A 19,576-nucleotide genomic window follows, 5' to 3' on the forward strand; every position below is an offset into this window, starting at 1 on the left:
TGGACAGTTCACACGGTACCTCAGCTTCTACAGGTTCAGGTGCAGGCAGGAGGACAGCAGACAGACAGTCAGGAGTTCAGGCTACTGATGATGATGAGGAGGAGGAGTTTCATTCTCCGGTGGAAGAAGTGCGCTCAGGGAAGAGGAAGCCCAAGTGGCTTCAGGACACCTTGAGAGATGCCACATCTGTTGCTGAGCCGAAGAGGCCGGTCAGAGAGAGTAGACCACCTGAGAGGTTTTGTAGTTATATGGCGATGGTTACCAGCATCCTTGACTCTGAGCCTTCTAGCTATGAGGAGGCAGCTAGCCAGCAGGTCTGGAGAGAGACCATGCAGGAGGAGTATTCTTCTATCATGAAGAATGATGTTTGGGAGGTGGTGCCGAGGCCTGAGGGCAAATCCGTGGTTACTTCCAGATGGCTTTACAAGGTAAAGCATGCTGCAGATGGCAGCATTGAAAAATTCAAAGCGAGGTTTGTGGCTAGAGGGTTCTCCCAGGTAGAGGGAGTTGATTATGAGGAGACTTTCGCTCCCGTGGCTCGATATACTTCGATCCGCTCCATTATATCGATAGCAGCAGAGATGGGTTGGAAGATCCACCAGATGGATGTGAAGACCGCATTTCTCAATGGCTTCATACAGGAGGAGGTGTACATTGAGCAGCCACAGGGCTTTGAGGTGCATGGGAAGGAGTCCCATGTGTGCAGATTGAAGAAGGCCCTTTATGGCCTGAAGCAAGCTCCCAGAGCTTGGTACTCCAGGATAGATGCATACTTGCAGGGGATGGGTTTCACAAAGAGTGAGGCAGATCCGAACCTTTACTTTATTGTGATTGGTGAGGAGCCTCTCATTCTGGTGTTGTATGTGGATGACTTGATCATTACAGGTGCAGAGAGACTCATAGAGCACTGCAAGAGAGATCTTGCGGCGGAGTTTGAGATGAAGGACATCGGCTTGATGCATTACTTTTTGGGTTTGGAGGTGTGGCAGGAGGAGGGGCATTTCTTCCTGGGGCAGGGGAAGTATATTGTGGACATCCTTAGCAGATTCCACATGGAGGATTGTAGACCCATGTCGACACCGATGATCACCAACTGGAAGAAGCTTCATGCTTCGGATTCCGAGTTGGTGGATCCCACATTGTAGAGGCAGCTGATTGGTTCCTTGATGTATTTGGTCAACACTAGACCAGATATCTGTTTTGCAGTCAACACGATGAGTCAGTTTATGTGTGAGCCTAGGAAGGTTCACTGGGTGGCTGCAAAACACATTTTGCGGTACTTGCAGGGGACAGTGGATTATGGTCTGGACTACAAGCAGGGAGATGGAGTGAGATTGGCAGGATACACTGATTCTGATTGGGCAGGTTGTGCTTCTGATAGGAAGAGCACTTCAGGGTGTTTTTTTGGGTTGGGTTCAGCAGTAGTGTCATGGTTCAGCCGGAAGCAGCAGTCAGTAGCACCGAGTTCAGTGGAAGCAGAGTATATGGCAGCCAGTCTAGCTAGTTGTGAGGCCATCTGGCTTCGCAAGATGTTGTTTGGCTTATTTGGTCAGCCGTTGAGACCTTCAGTGATTTACTGTGATAATCAGAATTGCATTAAACTCACGGAGAATCCAGTATTTCATGACAGGTCAAAGCATATCGGGATCAGATATCATTTCATCAGAGACTATGTTCAGAAGGGAGCTGTGAAGCTTGAGTATATTTCCACTGATGAGCAGGTTGCAGATATCCTTACCAAAGCCTTACCACGGGGCAAGCATGTCTACTTCAGAGACAAGATGAGTGTGGTGAGGAACACCTTCCTCGGTAAGAGGGAGTGTTGAAATTTGGTACCGGAGGACAGGTGGTTCCCTTAGGCTTTGATCTTTGGCCTAGGGAAAAGTGTCCAAAAGAATTTAATTTTTCTCCTAAAGTGACTTTATAATTTTATAAAGTTAAATCTAATTTAAAAGTGACTTTAAGTGATAAAGTTATTAAGTCTAATTTTAAAGTGACTTTTATAAAGTCAATGAAAAATTAGAAAGGAAAAGTGACTTTGGAAATAAATGACTAAGTGGGTCTTTATTAAAGTGGGGTGAATTAAAAAATAGAAAGTGAGATTTAAATGAGCATTTAATCTCAACCATTGATCTAAATCTATTTCAGCCATTGGATTTAGAGATCACCCAAAAGTCACTTGGATCACCCAAAAGTCACTTGGAGTTATATTAAAGGAGGAAAAGGAGGAAAAGGTCATTCATTCTTTCATGAGCAGATTGGGAGAAGGAGAGCAAGAGAGCAAGAGAGATTTCTGAGCAGGAAGGAGAAGGAGACAGCAGCTTGGCACACATTCCAAGGCAGCAGTTGAGCAGATTTGTACAGCTGATTCAGCACATAGTGAAAGGCAGATTTTTGCACAAAAATCGACGAGCAGTTTGCTGATTTTTCTGCACACAAAACGGAGGTCGTACAGCATTTATTGCTGTCCTGTTTGCTGTAATTTCCAGATTGCTGTGAGGCACGGGAAAGGAGATAAGTTGTAAATTTGCTCGCTGATTTTTTGCTGAATAATTCTCACTGTAAAAAGACAATTTTTAGAAATAAAGAAGAGCTCTCAAATTGGTTTTCCCCAAGAGTTGTAGGGGGTTTTTCCAGGGTCAAGTTGACCAAAAATATCAGTGTTTTAATGGCTGTTTTTAATTGCTGATTTTTAATTCTGCAATTTCCAGCATTCTGAAAAGATTTCCAGAATTTGTGTTTTCAGCGATATTTATTTTTTTCAGTTTGTTAAATGTATGGTTATGGGAATGGGCATTTAACTACATAGGAGAAATAAGGAGAAACTGAAAACCGGGGTGGGAAAACAGAAATTTTTACAAACCTAACGTAGTCCTCCCATATATACCCGAAAGTACGTGGAGGTCCAATCCATGTTAGTGACGTCTAATGTGAAACTGCATAGTGAGAGCAATCCTTTATACTTTTTGTACTATAATACTGCCCTATATACCCGAAGGTACTTGGACGAGCTACAATATACTTACGTACGTGGAATGAGGTATCACACTCGGAATATATCGTAGACAATTAATGACAACTGTTATGTTTTACGATGCCAGAACATGTCTCTAGCCTAGAACCTCTAAATGTTATTTGTTAGGTGACAATGCTCCATTAGGTTAATTGAGATAACTTTTAAGTTGATCTTGATTAAGAGTTTGTCTTTCAAGTTCATCACGCGATGTATTTGAAATTCCTAGAATGCAACTATGATGAGAAACATTCTTTTCATTTATTTTTGAACAATGAAAACCTTAAATATAAGGGATAGAGAAATCATAATGTTTAATCAAAGAGCAAAGAGCACATCTAATGCAATTTCCCTATACTATTCCTACAAGCACACACAAACCTCTAATTGCATAATGCAAGTTTTTCTTTTCAATTCCCTTAATGTTGAGATGAACAAAAGGAAACTAAATGCACATACAATCAATCAATCTTTTGCAAGAAATGAATACTTTACGACTGTTATGAAACGAGTTCACAAAAAGATAGAAAAGATAGTTGAACACCTTAGAATTCAGCGTCTTCGAGGGGGAAACCTCCTTTACATTACACAAAAGAACAATTCTTGGATGATTCAAATGACAAAACCTCCTTTCTATATATGAGAGTCTAAGGTGTCACAATATAACCAAGCCGACCTAACAATAATAATATAAAGGCACAAAAATAACAATAGAGGGATTCTATGGGGCACAGTAATAACAATATAGGGACAATAGGGGCACAACAATATTAATAAGGGATACAACTACAATATTAATGGGGGCATCACTAGTATTATAGGGACCTAACATGCCCCTCTCCTTCAAAAAAGTGTTGTCCTCAATGCTTGAGTAGTTCTAGATGCTTCTGTATAAATTCTCATCCTCCCATGTGGAATCTTCGACGGATAAGTTCTTCCACTTGATGAGATACTATGAAATGGATTGATTTCGTAGTTGTCGAGTTCTTATTTCTATGACTACTTCTGGTTCTAATATAATTTTTCCTTCCTCATCAAGTTTTGGCAATATTGTTTGAACTGGGAGCTTGTCACCTATAACCTTCTTTAAACATGAAACATGGAAAACTAGGTGCACTCGAGAAGCTGCAAGAAGCTCCAATTTGTATGCCATAGTACCAATATTTTGCAACACCTTGTACAGACCATAATACTTTGGTGACAATTTGTTATCCTTCTTAGCTTGTTTGAGGGACATTTGTTTATATGGTTGTAGCCGTAGGAATACCCAATCACCTACATCAAAACTTCTTTCACTGTGATGTTGATCTGCCTATTGTTTCATTCTATTCTACGACAACACGAGGTTATCCTTTAAGAGTTGGAGAACTTGTTGTTAATGCTCGATGTGATGTTCCACTGCTTGAACCTTAGAATTTTCTCTTAAATATGATGTGATGGATGGTGGTTGATATCCATAAAGTGCCATAAATGGGGTCATTTTTGTTGCAGTATGGAAGGAAGTGTTATACCACCATTCAGCGAAAGGCAACCATTGGACCCATTGTGTCTGTTTATCAGATACAAAGCAACGAAGATATCCTTCCAAACATTTGTTTACTATCTCTGTTTGCCCATCAGATTGAGGATGATAAGATGAGCTATGAGCTAACTGAGTACCAAGACAACAAAATAATTTTGTCCAAAAATTTCCTGTAAAAATGGGATCTCTGTCACTTACAAAAATCTTTGGGTTTCCATGTAGCTTTTGAATTGTTTCCATAAATGCCGTAGAAACTGTACTGGCTTTAAATGGATGTGATAATGCACAAAATTGTGCATACTTGGTAGTTCTATCAACTACCACCATGATGACACTCTTTCCCTCAGACTTGGGTAAACCTGTGATAAAATCCATTGAAACCTCCTCCCAATGTTGGCTTGGAATGGATAAAGGTTGTAATAGACTTGATGTCTTAATTGTTTCAGCTTTATTTTGTTGGCATACCAAACATTCCACCACAAACTTTTGAATATCTGATTTAAGGCCATCCCAAAAAAATTCCTTCTTAACCTTGTGGTAAGTTTTTAAAAATCCTGAGTGCCCTCCTAAGGGAGAAGCGTGCAATTCCAGAAGAATCTTTTGTTTAAGTTGGGAATTCTTACAGAGGTATAAGTGATCTTTGTACAATGATGAATCATTTTTCCAGCTAAATGTATCAGATGTACTGGAATATTGTTGTAACTTTCAAATAAGTTCCCAAACTTCTTCATCATTCTTCCATTCCTCCCTTTCTTCGTTTATCCAATCTGGTTGGATAATAGAAATGGAGCACAACAATGCTTCCACATACTCATCCTTTCTTGAGAGTGCATCTGCCACAACATTTTGCTTCCTTTTTTTGTATATGATTTCAAAGTCTTAACCCAACATCTTTGTGACCCATTTTTGTTGTTCTTCAGAGGATAATCTTTGTTCTAAAAAGTATTTAAGGCTATCATGATCCGCTTTTACCTTGAATTGTCTTCCCATTAGGTAGGGTCGCCATTTCTTAAGTGCATGTAGTGTTGCCAACATTTCCTTCTCATAAATAGCTTTGTCTAAATACTTTCCCTTGATTGGACGACTTTTGAAAGAAATGGGTCTTTCATCTTGCATTAAAACAACACCAATTCCATTTCCGGAAGCATCACATTTCACAATAAAGGTTTTTGTGAAGTCTGGTGTAGCTAAGACCGGTGCTTGGCACATTGCCTCTTTAAGATATTCAAAGGCCTTTGTTGCTTCTCGAGTCCATGAAAATGCATCTTTCTTCAACAATGTTGTTAGAGGTGCTTCTATTTTCCCATAATTCTTAACAAACTTGCAATAATACCCTGTCAAGTTGAGAAATCCTCCAAATGCTTTATGGATGTGGGGATTTCCCATTCCTTAATGGCTTTAATTTTGCTAGGGTCTACCTTAACTCCTTCATGAGATACAATATGACCCAGATATTCCACCTCTTGTACTCCAAAGAAACATTTGGATCTTTTTGCATATAATTGTTTCTCCTCCAATAGTTGTAGCACCCTGTCAACGTGTTCAACATGATCCTTCCAAGACTTGCTGTAGATTAGTATATCATCAAAAAATACTAACACAAATTTTCTAAGGAAGGGTTTGAAAATGGAATTCATCAAACCTTGAAATGTAGAAGGTGCATTGGTAAGGCCAAAAGGCATGACCAAAAACTCATAGTGACCCTCATGAGTTCTAAATGTTGTTTTCGATATGTCTTGAGTCTTCATTCTGATTTGATGATATCCTGAATGAAGATCTAACTTGGTGAAGTAAATTGATCCATTAAATTCATCAATGACAGGAATGGGAAACTTATCTTTAATAGTGAGCTTGTTGAGCTTCCCATAATCCGGACACATGCGCCATGATCCGTCCTTCTTGTGCACCAATACTACTGGAGCAGAGAAATAACTTTGGCTAGGTTGAATTATACTAGCCTCAAGAATTTCTGCAAACATACCTTCAATTTCACTCTTTTGGGCATAGGGGTATCTGTAAGGCCTGATGTTTGGAGGAACACTTCTTGGAATCAAATGAATAGCATGATCATGATCACAAATAAGTGGGAGACCTTTGGGAGTCTCAAATACCTTGGAATGATTGTCCACGACTTTTTGGAGATATGGAGAAATAGATGATTTCGATGTGGAAACATCTAGCGAACATAATCGCTGTTCCTTTTTTAGAAGCTTTGTCATACCGTTAGAGCTTATTATCTTTCCCGGTTTCCCTACAATACCCCTTAATTCAACTTCCTTTCCTTCCGCATAAAATTTCATGAAAAGTTCTTGAAAGTTAAAAGCTATTGTACCCAAGGATTGTAGCCATTGGACTCCTAGTAAAACATCAGCACCTCCCATTGGAATGGAAAGCATTTGGATTTTCAATACATATTCTCCCATGGATAGCTTGATATTATGGTACTTTCCAGAGCAATTTATCGTTCCTCCATTTGCAACCATGACTTGAAGCTTTGGTGCTGGATATAGGAAGCAATTCTATTCTTTGCTATCTTACAATGAATAAAATTGTGGGTACTTCCTGAATCAATCAACACTATTACCTTTTTCTTCTTGATTTGTCCTTCTATCTTGATGGTTTGAGGAGTGGTAATTCCAACCAATGCATTACAAGATATGGTCGGATTCATTTCTTCTTTATCTAGGCTTTGTTCCTGGAGTATATCCTCTTCTTTTGACATTTCTTGCTCCTTTTCTTCTTCCTCTTCACAATCTATGTAGAATAATTTCTTCTCAGCACACTTATGACCTTTAGTGTATTTTCTATCACAACTGTAACAAAGCCCTTTTGCTCTTTTTTCTTCCAATTGTTGTGGTGTCAACCTTATGGGTTATGGAAGGCTAGGGGCAACAACACTTCCATCTTTATAGTTATGAGTGGTATGCTTCTTGGTTGCCATAATTTTGCTTTCCATTTTTCTTGCTAGCCTGAATGTCTTCTCTAATGAATCAAGTTCCCAAAGGTGAACATCATGTTGGATATTATCCTTTAAAGTCCCTATGAACACATCAATCCTATGCTCCTCTGGAATATTTTTTACCCTTATGTTCAATTTTTGGAACTCCTCAATGTGCTCCATTATTGAACCCTTTTGTTTGAGACTTATCAATTGGCTAAAAAAAGTGTTGCTTTTTGTATCCTCATAATGTGCTGTCAATTCTTTCGTAAAAATTGCCCAAGTGATAATTTGTTTACGAGAGCAAAGCCATTGATACCATACAAACTGATTTGGTTCCAAATATAAAGTTGCAATACGTACCTTTTATGTGTTTTTCACATTACTGAGATCGAAAAATTGCTCCATCTGTAATATCCATGTTGCGGGATCCTTGCCATCAAAATCTCATATCAATTTTTGGAATATGGTGGGTCTTAGATCCAACATTAGAGTCTATGAAATCATGATTAACATTTCTTTTTTTCTCATCATGAGTTTCCTTTACTACCCTTTCACCATTAGTGACCATTTCTTGTAGCAACTTATTCAAATTTATCTTCAATTCTTCCATCTTATCATCCACGCCACCCATTTTAGCGTCCATGCCATTCATCTTAGCATCCATTCCATCCATCTTAGCTTCTACACCTTTCTTTAAACAATCCATCTTAGCTTCTACACATTTATTTAAACCATCCATCTTAGCTTCTACATCTTTCTTTAAACCATCCATCTTAGATTCTGTTACTTTTTGTGCAAGTGACACTTGTTGCACTTGGTCTCATAATTTTAATATATCATGTTGCATTTCTTCCTCTTCTTCATGAGTCATGCTAGAGCTTTCAGGTTGCTTACTAGGTGTTTGCATTTTATTTCCTCGGGGCATCAATTACAGATAATAATTCTTTACCATGCCCTTTGAATTCCTTCAAACTAATTTTTCAAACCAAGCTTATGCAAAAATTAAAAAAAAACTACACACTTATTTTCACTTTGTAGGAGCTTGATATTGAATCCGATGTATCTCTGTAATTTTGAATCATCCAGTTCTGAAATTGCGACCTGCAGTAGCCCTCTGTGTCCTCTTTCGAATGCCACCAGTATGATCGAATTTAGATTCTCCAAGGCAGAGTTATGCACAATCTCCCAAGATTACCTAATTATAGACCTTTCCAGAAGAGCGAACTTGTATGAAGTGCCACGTCTCACTGTTTTGACCTTTGGATCTGAAAAATATATACAAGAAACTATAGTCCGCCCTCTTTCTGTACCTTCTTACGAAATTTCAATCCGATGCTCAAAGAGAAAATTATAATGATTTTCCCTAGGTCACCTGTTTGGAATGTAATTAAGGAGTTTGCAAAAAGACCAACTTCCTCAGATCATATCTCCACAAATATAGCGCGAAAATCTTTGAAATTTAGACCCGAGGTTCAATGCGATTTCATCTCAAATGGGGTTTTTTTTTTCGCTTCGGAAACGTCACAGAAAAATGTTATAGCGAAAATACCACGATGACTTATTTGGAGCAGCGAAACCCTAGAATCCAAAGCTCTGATACCAAATGCTATGAAACCAGCTCACAAAAAGATAGAAAAGATAGTTGAACGCCTTAGAATTTAGCCTCTTCAAGGGGGCAACCTCCTTTACATTACACAAAATAACAATTCTTGGATGATTTGAATGACAAAACCTCCTTTCTATATATAGGAGTCTAAGGTGTCACAATATAACCAAGCCGACTTAACAATAATAATATAAAGGCACAAAAATAACAATAGAGGGATTCTATGGGGCACAGTAATAACAATATGGGGACAATAGGGGCACACCAATATTAATAAGGGGTACAATTACAATATTAATGGGGGCATCACTAGTATTATAGGGACCTAACAACGATGGTTCATTTTCGAAAGAAATGAAGACTGTACGACACTTCCTTTTCAAAAAAGATTAATCGACTATAAGCTAACTTTGACAATGAATTTATAATGATAAAGAAATCATTTAAGAAACACTAAACAATCAAGGCCAAAGTAGGGCTAGGAAGAGAAATACAACATGATTTCAGAACCTCAAGAATCATTGATCTTTCAGCAAACAAAGACAGAAGCAACTTTGGAAAAATCAGACCAAAGGTGGGTTTTTTAGCGTAAAAGGAATCAGCGCAGGCCAGAGAGGGAGATAGTGTGCTACAATTCACTTTCTCTAAGGCAGGGGCTACTCTGCAGCACACTGTGTTAAGACCAACACTGCGCTGGTGCCATCGAGTCAAATCAAGAGACATTCAAGCACAATTTTTGACTAAAATCACTTCAAAAAGACTGAAATAAGATCAATAAAGTCAAGCAAAGTCTACTAGGGTGTAATATGATGAGGGTAAGCCACCAAGAATGACAGTCATTCCCCAGTATGGTTGCCAATTTGTTATATGGAATTTGCATCTACGGATAAACACATTTTCCCTAGGTGGGTGACTACACCTAGAACAACAGAAAGAAAGTAGTTTAACCTTTTCTTATAGAAGATAGATGAGATAGAGGAACTTACTTGTAGCCTTTTGCTTCCTTGATCTCTTTTGAATCGCTCCCGTCACTCCCACTTGAACTAAATCCGCTTAAAATGTACCTACATCAAGAGAAACAGAAACAAGAAACGATCAAAGCATACATGATCTATCTACTATAAAACAATGGAATCGAAGACATTGAAACACACAATCGTCACAGATATGAACAATAATATGAGAAAAGGAATAAGATCTTTATTAATGTAGAAGGAAGAGTATCACCCAATACAGTTCGATCCTGTGCCACTCCTCCAGCTTCACTTCAACCCTCGCCACATCAAAAGAACACAACACCAACAACATAACATTGCTTAACATAAACTCAATCCTCAAACCAACAGAATTTCCTTACAAACTTCAGATTCTAGGCCCCCTTGTCACTATGATGAGTGCTCAATTTATAGGAAATGGAGGTGGTTTTGTCATAAATGAGGGTATTGAAAGGCCTTCCAAACTTGGAGTTAGCTTCCATGGAGCAAGGTATGAGAGGATAGGAGGTTAACGGATCCTTAGCCTATCCAATTTCGATCTCATAGGAGGAGATAAGAGATGGGAACCTTCTAGAATCATCTATAATGAAGGAATATTCTCAGAACCCTATGCAAATTTCGCTCAATCTCACCTAGCGTAGGACAAAGAGGGCCTAAGTGCACTACAGTGCAGGCCACAGTGGGCCTACTTGCTCTGCAGCACATTGTCTCAAGGCTTAGGCTACGCTGGTGTCCCAAGGAGGCATTGCAGGAAGGCTTCAGGCCAGGAAACTTTCATAGAAGGAAGCATTCAATGAGTTGACTTGTATAGGGCAGGTAACAACTGAATTAGGGTTTGATGAGCCTTAATAATATTGATCTGAATGTTGGGAGTGATGTGCCCAAATAGACCTGTAACACACCTGACTAATTTTTTTCCTTCGAATTTTTGTCAAACAGAGCCTTCATCTTGTCGTGGTACTTGATTAAACTTTGAGTCACCTATTCTCCTGTAGTTTCAATAGTTGATTTATCTCCTGGTTAAGGAATTAGTGATCCAGGTGGATATTGGTGGCCACCTGCCAAGTCCACCTGGACCCCCACCATTGTCTTTCTCAGCATTTTCAGTTTCCTTAATTGTAGCACAACTTACTATTTTTAGCAGTTTTTCGGGTCCTGAACTTCCGGAGCCGTTTTGAGGCCCTAAACGACGTTTTTTGGGGAATCCGGGGGCAACACGAGTCCATGGAATCCATGGACTGGTGTTGCCCGTTCCAACAATGATAGTGCTCGGATAGATCTTTCTAATGAGCTATTGTACGCGTCAAACGGAGATCATATGCCAAAGTTACGACCCCGGGAAGTTGATGTACCAACTTACCCCCAAACGGGGCCCACAGTTTGGCGTTTCATCTCCTAGGGTTAGGTTTTGGAATGTTAAGGGTTTTTCCATTGTTTCTCAACAATAAATAGGCCTTCGAGCCTCATTGTAACACAGTTCAGAGGCATGTAGCCATCACATCTCTTCTCAGAGATAAGCTACCATCGCCCTAGCTAGTTTATTTCCATTTCTGTTTGTAAGCATATTTCAGTATTTTCCATTAATGAAATGAAGTATTATTTCCGCTGCATCTTTGTGTATATGGTTATCTCTGTAATTTGTTGTGTTCCTGTTTAATTCCGGATCAGTGGTATCAGAGCGGTCTGCTTTTTCTCTGTTTTTCTTTGCATGTCCCCAACAAGGTTGGGATATAAGGAGTTAGGGCTTGAACTGGTTGAACCTTTGCAAGACCAGCCTCGTTAATCCTGACCGCCTCCCATGGCGGACGAGAAGAAAGACGAGGGGGCAGGAGATCCCATCAAAATCTTGCTCGAAGAAGCGCTTGAGCGACAACGGAACGCGATGATGGACAGCTTTGCGCAGATCCTTCAGCGGCTACCCAGAAGCGGCGCATCGACTTCCAGCAGCTCCTCTGGAAAAGCCACACCCTTTAAGGTACAAGTTAATTTTGAAATCCCCATATTCGAGGGTCAGATAGACGCCGATGCCGTAGATAAATGGTTAAATCTGCTAGAGGGTTATTTTTCTGTTCATGAATTTTCGAGTCGGGAAAAGATTGTTTTTGCTCTTCTCAAAGCAGCCCCCCACGTCAAGGACTGGTGGGAAACCTACTGCGAGCAGAAGGATGAAAGTACTGGCTCACTATTTTCAGCCGCACCCACCTGGGATTCGTTCCGGGATGCCATCAAGGAGCAGTACTACCCTGTCGGAAGCTATGAGGATGAATACATAAAGTGGACCACGCTGCGGCAGGGAAGGGACCAAGACGTGTCGGAGTTCACCAATCTTTTCCATACCCTTCGCACAAAGTTGGGTATCAAGGATTCGGAGCAACATTTGATACTCAAATGCCGTGGCTGCCTGCACAAGTACATCTAGGAAGAAATACAGTTCCTAAACATCCCCTCGCTCGGCGCAGCATACTGGTATGCCGTCAAGGTCGAGCAGAAGTTTAAACAAAAGAAGCGAGACTTTGGATCTGCGAATCCAAAGCAGGGGAAAGGTGCCCCTAAACCACAGAACAAAGGACAAAGCCAAGGCGGGACAGCCCAAGACAACCAGCCGAAGCTGCAAGCAAAGAGCAACGCCGCGAAGCCGAGAAAGGACACTAGAAAATGGTGCGAGTTCCATAAGAGCTCCACTCACAACACAAGTGAGTGTCGGGCCAAGCAGTCACTGGTGGCTGAGCTAAAGGTTTCAGAATCAGATGCATGTTCCGACTCTGAGTCAGAACCCGATAAGGGGTATGAAAAAGGGAAGCAGATCATTGATGCAGATCCCAGCGCCACTGTTGCTACCGCAAAGATCCAGAAAAATGAACCCGAAGATCCAGAGGAGGAGGAGCGTCTCTTCCACTCTCAGATGTGGGTAAAGGGCTCCCCGATACAGTTCATTGTTGATAGCGGGAGTCAAAAGAACCTCATTTCGGCAGAGGTCGTGAAGCGGTTGGGCTTACCGACCACAGCACATCCACAACCATACACCATTGGGTGGCTTCACCAAGGGCGGGATCTTCGCGTGAGCCAGCAGTGTCGCCTTCCATACAACATCAAGCCCTTCACGGATGAGGTATTGTTTGACATTGCTCCCCTTGAAGTTTGTGATGTATTACTAGGACAACCATACTTGTGGAAGCGACATGCTGTGTATGAATCAAGGCCCCGTGCTGTTATTATTAAATTGGGAAATAAGTTGTTCAGGATACCAGAGGTAGCACCACCTGCCGCCATCTCTTTGATTACTGCAAAACAATGCAGTAAGATCATTTCCAAAACCAGGAAATTTGTTTTCCTGATGATCCGCCCTCAAGGGAAGAAGAAGACAGTGGCCGCGGCCTCCAAACGGGGTCCCTCGGCACGGTAGCTACAGATGGACAAGATTGTGGAGGAGTACGAAGACATCTTCACCTCCCCGGCAGGGGTTCCTCTGCACTGTCAAGTCAAGCACTCCATCGATCTAACCCCAGGTGCGCCGCTACCCAATGGACCAATTTATCGGCGCTCCGTTCTGGAGAACAATGAAATCAAGAGGCAGATTCAGGAGCTCCTGCAGAAAGGTCACATCCGTCCGAGTTCTTCGCCCTGTGGGAGCCCGATAGTGTTGGTACAGAAGAAGGATGGGACGTGGAGACTCTGTATTGACTATCGGGCGCTGAACAAGATCACTGTCCGTAATAGGTACCCGATCCCGCGGATTGATGACCTCCTAGACCAACTAAAGGGGGCGAAATATTTCAGCAAGATCGATCTGAAGTCAGGATATCACCAAGTACCAATTGAACCCTCAGATGTGTGGAAGATTGCCTTCAAATCCAAGGAGGGCCTCTTCGAATGGTTGGTCATGCCTTTCGGATTGACGAATGCTCCTGCAACCTTTATGAGGCTAATGGATGACATCTTGAGGCCATTCACCAACTCCTTTGTAGTAGTATACTTGGATGACATTCTGATCTTCAGCTAGAGTTGGGAAGAGCACCTCCACCACATCCGACAGGTTCTCCAAACACTGCGGCAACACAAGCTATGTGCCAATTTGGAGAAATGCACTTTTGGCATGACCGAGGTTCAGTATCTGGGATACATCATTGATGAACAGGGGGTGCATGTCGATCCAGCCAAGGTCCAAGTCATTCGGGATTGGCCCTCTCCAACCACTCTAACAGAGCTCCGCAGCTTTCTAGGTCTTGCCAACTTCTACCGCAGGTTTGTGTTGGGATTTTCTCATATTTCTTGGCCCTTGAGTCAAGTCACCAAGGGCGGGGCGAAAGCAAAATTCTTTTGGTCTGAATCTCAACAGAAGGCATTCATGGAGTTGAAGGATCGCCTCTGCATGGCACCAGTGCTCGCGTTACCAGATTTACAACAACCATTTGAGGTCGAGACAGATGCCTCTGACTATGCTATTGGGGCAGTCCTTACTCAACATGGACATCCAGTGGCATATCACAGTGAAACACTTTCAGACACAGTCCGGAAGTACCCCACTTATGATAAAGAGATGTATTCCATTGTACAGGCCTGCCGACAATGGAAGCATTACATTTTGGGGAAGGAAACGGTCATCCACACAGACCACCGACCTCTGCAGTTCATACAGACCCAAGGGAAATTGCAGAATGATCGCCATCAGAAGTGGTCTACATACCTGCAACAGTTTCACTTGAATATCAAGTATAAAAAGGGCAACACCAATAATGTTGCAGATTGCCTCAGTCGACCACCGATCATGGCGCTAACCACCGTGCTCAACTCTTGCGGGCACGAGACTTCTGATTGGCCACTTCTCTACAAAAGCGACCCAGAATTCGGCCACACATACCAGACACTCTTGGAGGGTCGGCAGGTTGCAGATTTTCACCTCCAGGATGCCCTATTATGCCACCTCGGTCACCTTTGTGTTCCTTCAAGCGAGTGTGCCAAGATGATTTGGGAAGCACACTACAGTCGGGCTGCTGGGCATTTCGGGGTCGAGAAAACAGTGGCAGTACTGCAAAACTATTTCTATTGGCCGAACCTTCGACAGGATGTTGGGAAGTAAATCCGATCATGTACTTCCTGTGCCATTGCCAAACCGACCATTAAGAAGCAAGGCCTCTATACCCCGTTGCCTACCCCTAGTCGACCTTGGGAATCCATCTCCATGGATTACATGTCAGGCCTTCCTTCCACTAAGCATGGAAATGACTGTGTTTTTGTGGTCGTCGACAGGTTCTCAGAGATGGCCATTATGATGGCCTGCAAGAAGAATATCACAGCAGAAGCCACTGCTAAACTCTTCTTTGAACGAGTGTGGGTGCACTTTGGGATCCCACAGTCTATCATCTCAGATCAGGACAGTCGGTTTCTCAGCACCTTTTGGTCCAGTCTCTGGTCAATGCTGGACACCAAACTCACGAAGTCCACAGCCTTCCATCCTCAAACTGATGGCCAGACAGAGGTTGTCAATAGGATGATTGTGCACATTCTGCGCATGTATAACTCAAAGCATCCACGCACATGGGACGAGAGCCTCCCCTACGTTCAACACAGCTACAACCGAGCTCTTCACAGCTCCACTGGCCATAGCCCTTTTCAGGTGGGTTTGGGATTCCAGCCACTATGCCCCATTGATGTGGCCATGCCACTTGCATCTACTCACATGAATTCAACTCATGTCCAATCCGAAACAGATAAGGCCACCAGCTTCATTGAGCGCATCCAACATATTCGCCAGCAGGTCCATGACATTCTTGAGAAATCAAATGCCAAGTACAAGCAGCGACATGATCAACATCGGGTGCCACACAAGTTTCAGGTGGGCGACAAAGTCTGGTTGCATTTGCAAAAGGAACGCCTTACTGGAGCCTATCGGAAATTGAGACCACTCCGATATGGTCCTTACACCATTACTAAGGCTATGGGAGACAATGCATTTGAGCTCAGCATTCCCCCATTCCTTGGCCTGCACCCAGTATTCAATGTGGACCGCCTTCGGCCATACTTTCCACCATTGCTAGACACATCTGACATTGCAGAACAGCTCAAACCCACAGAATTAAATCCAGATTGCATGGAACAAGCTGCAACTGATCGGATCATGGACACACAGATCAAGAACACTCACCAACAGAATATCCAACTGTATCGAGTTGTCAAAGCAGGCCAACTCTTTTAGCAGGGCAAGTGGCTCACCAGGGAACAAGTTCAGCAGAAGTTTCCTCATCTCATGGAGGAGCTCAACGCAATGGGGACCATTGCTTCCTAAGGGGGGAGGAATGATCCAGGTGGATATTGGTGGCCACCTGCCAAGTCCACCTGGACCCCCACCATTGTCTTTCTCAGCATTTTCAGTTTCCTTAATTGTAGCACAACTTACTATTTTTAGCAGTTTTTCGGGTCCTGAACCTCCGGAGCCGTTTTGAGGCCCTAAACGACGTTTTTTGGGGAATCCGGGGGCAACACGAGTGTTGCCCGTTCCAACAATGATAGTGCTCGGATAGATCTTTCTAATGAGCTATTGTACGCGTCAAACGGAGATCATATGCCAAAGTTACGACCCCGGGAAGTTGATGTACCAACTTACCCCCAAACGGGGCCCACAGTTTGGCGTTTCATCTCCTAGGGTTAGGTTTTGGAATGTTAAGGGTTTTTCCATTGTTTCTCAACAATAAATAGGCCTTCGAGCCTCATTGTAACACAGTTCAGAGGCATGTAGCCATCACATCTCTTCTCAGAGATAAGCTACCATCGCCCTAGCTAGTTTATTTCCATTTCTGTTTGTAAGCATATTTCAGTATTTTCCATTAATGAAATGAAGTATTATTTCCGCTGCATCTTTGTGTATATGGTTATCTCTGTAATTTGTTGCATTCCTGTTTAATTCCGGATCAATTAGGCTCCTCTTCGACATCTTGAATCAATTTTGCTATAGGTATGGCTAGTGGAGTAGGAAAAAGAGCTAAAGTTCGATACACTAGTTCAAAATGAGACGAATTGATCTCTTAGTGGTGAATCTATCGGGCCATAATGAGAATCTGAGTTGAGAATTCCAATTCTTCTTATTTTGTGCTATTATCTTCTTGAGGATGCCGACCAAGGTATTATTGGACAATTTTGCGAAGCCATTTTCCTGTGGATAATAATTAGTGGAGTGCCCCAAAATGATATTATAGCTTTGAAAAAAATTGATAAACTTGGCAGATTTGAACACTTGAGAATTATTAGTAACTATCTTCCTTGGAAAACTGGATTTGGATAAAATGTTTTCCTCCATGAACTTAATGACCACTGTGTTAGTTGCATTCCTAGCAGGGACAACTTCCACCCATTTGGTGAAATAGTCTGTTGCTGTAAGGATCCACTTATGTTGTCCACTAGATGGTGGATGAATTTTCCCAATGAAATATAGCCCCCATTGTCTAAATGGTTCCTCCACAAAAACTCGGATTAGAGGGAGAAACGCCAACTTCTGTTCTTAGCAAAGGTTTTGCATTCTTTACAAGTCTTCATTTGATTATGCACATCACCAAACAATTTAGGCCAATAGAAGCCAACCTTCAGAATCTTGTGAGATGTTACTTTTCAGTTGTAGTGTCCTCCACAAACATAACCAGAAAATTCATCTATTATTTTGGGGACTTCTTCTTTGACCAAACAAAGTAGCAGAACTCTCACAAGGTCCTTCCAATACAATTTACCACTGGCGATAACAAATTTTTGTGCTTGGAGCCTCAAATTTTTGTACTTTAGCCTATTTAAAAATGTGATTATATCCATAGAACCCATCAATCATGGATAACTTTGATTACCCTACCACCTTTTGTATAATATAATCCATCTTGGGTAAGGGGTAATTATCTTTTAGAGAGGCCCTTTTCTAGTTTATGAAGTCAACACACAATCTGATCTCTCCATTTTTCTTTCTGATAGGAACTAGATTAGCCACCCAATCTGAATATCTCAAAGGTACAATGATCTTGGATTGAAGCATTTTCATCACTTCTTTCTCTATCAGAGGGAGAAGAAGGGGATTAACCTGCATAAGTTTTTGTTGTAAGGTTTGATTCCTGGTTTCAAAGGAATTTTATGTTGAATGGTACTAGCATCATATATTTTCAAATCATCATATGACCAGGAAAAAACATCAACATACTCCTTGAACAAGTCCACATACCTTAGTTTGTATTCTTCCAGGATCCACTTGGCTAGTTTAACTAGTTTAGGTTGTTACTTTGTGCCAACGTTACAATCTTTTGTATCTCCCTCATGCTCCTTGTTTGTTGGTTTGATTGCAACATCATTAGTATCAAATATTTTTTCCAAGGTCACCAACACCTTTGGAATTATGTTTCCCCTCAACCACAATTTTTTCTGCCCATCGATATATTCCTCCCAAGGAACATGTTGTTTGGTTCCTTCAATTCATCCATATCTTGATCTTCATGGTCAACTATAGAATTGGAAAACTCTCCTATCACCTCCATAAACCTCTTAATATGATCTTCATCCTCAAATACTTGCCAATATTTTAAATTGTCTGGTATTGAAGGTCTGTACCTGATCTCAACTTCATATATGAGCAAGGGATTTTGTGGTGGCTTGAAAGAGTTGGATGTTGTTGTTAGGGAATCAACCATTCTATTTTGTTCTCAGGGTAGAAATTGGATGTTAAATGCCAAGAAGAAGTTCTCAATGAGATCCTGACTTCATTCCTGTAATATTTCAACCTGGGATGCTTGGTTTGACATTGATTCCTAATTTGTTTTATAATCAATTCAAAATATCCAAAAAATGTTAAATATTCAATTTTTATTTTCGGGAGCTTGTAAGCCCAACACTAGTGCTTCATATTCTGCAATGTTATTTTGTGTCAAACTCTAATTTGTATGATAGAGGGACAAAGTTACCTTATGGGGATATCAATAACATACCTGCTCCATTTTCTTCTTTTGAGTAGGCCCCATTAAAATATAATTTCCACACCTAGCCAAACTTCATTTCTTGCTTTCTCACTTGTGTGGGAAATTCCACCTGAATGTCCTCAATAACTTGATCATCTATTTCCAACAAGAGTCATGAGAGATACTTTTCCTAGCCATATATTGGAGAATTGTTGGAACTATCTTCTCTAGTGATAGTTTTTACAAATATGGATTCCATGTACAACCTATGTTCTTCTCCACCAAACATTGGAATAGTGGCATATGTGAGGTCGAGTTGGATGGACCCTCCAAGCTTCATTCCCCATGATCTAGAAAGAAGCATGTTTAATCTTGTAGGAATTTATGCAACCACAATATCCATTACCACACTAATGGATATTGAGCCAAATTAACCACCAAATATTTGATCATTCAAAGGCATTTTACTCTTTTAGAATCAAAGGAATATTAATCTTTATATGGCTTTGTTATCTGCAGGCCCAACTGCTCCATAACAGACAGGGGTATTAGATTATGGGAAGCTCCTGAATCAAGCATAC

This window comes from Pinus tabuliformis, chromosome 5_2, assembly GCF_031772625.1.
Source record: "Pinus tabuliformis cultivar Carrire ecotype Pingquan chromosome 5_2, CPIR1, whole genome shotgun sequence".
NCBI lineage: Eukaryota > Viridiplantae > Streptophyta > Pinopsida > Pinales > Pinaceae > Pinus > Pinus tabuliformis.